This window comes from Lytechinus variegatus, chromosome 3 (assembly GCF_018143015.1).
Source record: "Lytechinus variegatus isolate NC3 chromosome 3, Lvar_3.0, whole genome shotgun sequence".
NCBI classification, from domain to species: domain Eukaryota; kingdom Metazoa; phylum Echinodermata; class Echinoidea; order Temnopleuroida; family Toxopneustidae; genus Lytechinus; species Lytechinus variegatus.
The window spans coordinates 32,784,155-32,785,838 of record NC_054742.1 but is presented as its reverse complement, the minus strand read 5'-3'; positions in this window follow the sequence as shown (position 1 = coordinate 32,785,838).

Genomic DNA, 1,684 nt, shown 5'->3' with positions numbered 1-1,684 from the left:
GATAATGATATGCAGAGTGCCTGCAATTTTGTCAGCTCTTCTGTGGCAATTTAAAGCAATAAGAAATGCCCCGGGGCCCAGCAATCTCTTCCCACAACGTTATCTCACCACTTTCATCAGACACAGCATATTGTGTCGAGATCTGACCACATGTCGCGCACAGCCATCGTTCATTCAAAGAAATCATGGCTCCCCTTTTTCAAGGCTTTCATGCCGGACCTACAGTGTGGCTGATGGGGAGAATAGGGAAAGCAGGAGGGAAAGCGCACAAGGAGGATAATAGCCTATTGATTTTTGCCCTTGCCTTTCAACCATGCTGCATTTGTGCACAGCCAACGTTCAACGTTCATAAAGACGGACGGTTTCTAAGCCATGGATTGACTTTAAGCAATATAGTCACTTTGGTTTGAGTTATCCCTTCTATGAGAAATTATGGCTATTGAAACCTTCATCAGACAGGGCCGAGAGGAAGGAGTGATTCTGCTTGAGTCAGGCATCGGAGTCTGATATTAGCAGAAGGTGCAAATCTTTCACTCTTTTCATTTTACACTGATTTATGGTGGAAAGTGCTACAGCCTTTCCAACTAAGTCATTGTATTGTGCAATTAAAAAAATAAATATGATCACTGATAAAGCAAAGTATAAAGGGTATTCATTTTCCAACAGTCTTTTTTTAATGTACATTTAACAAAACTCACCCCCCCCCCCAAATATGAAAATGTGCAATACATTCTTAAGTATTTGAGGTGTTTCAATGTTTCAAGTGTGTCTATAGTAATGACATGTACATGCAATATCCAGCTGTGATAAGCAACATGGAACAAGAAAATGAAATAAAATTAAAAATGAGACAGAGAAGAAAAAGAAAATAAAGAGATACAAATAGAGAGAGATCGTCGCTACATTTTTTTTTTTAATGGAAAAATAAATATACACACCAGTCTTTCAGATTTTTTTTTTCGAGCTTGAAGTAAACACCATCATGAAGTTATTTTTAAGGAATATCAAGCAACATGAAAGCTGCTAAACTGTGTGATAATATGACCTGTCCACTATTCCACAACAGCTATTCTTAGCAACGACCCAATATCCTGGCGAGCCTTCACAAATCGTCTCGATCAGGCCCGTATTGACTTTTAACAACATCTTCTTGAAAAGACCGTGCATGCAGGGGGTTCTTTCATCTGAGTTGTGAGATTCACACGGGGACAGGTGGAAGGGATGGATTATAGGGCAGAGAAAGAGGGGTGGAGTCTGAAAAACTCATTACAGACCAGTCTGCATAAAAGCCCAAGTTTAATGATAGAGAGAAGAATGAATAAAAGGTGCTCTAAGGAGCCAAGATAATGTGTATGGACAATGGCAAATACAGGATTTCAATATGGGGGCACAGAAATTTGATAAGTAAAACAATAAATAGATTTCATATTTGTGTAGAAATTTGGGACAAAGAAGGAGTCACATGAGGCACCCCCCCCCCCCCATTCTTTATTTTTGAACAATTGTAGTAAAGAAATTAAATAATGGCTTATAAGCTTATGTGAAATTTGCAGAATGGCTGTACATAAGAAAGCAGAATAAATTTTTAAAAATAAGAACTGAAATGTTTGGACTGCAATTTAGCACAAATAAACATAGTTATGCTTGATTTTTTTTTATGAAAAGGAGTTACAGAGAAGAAATC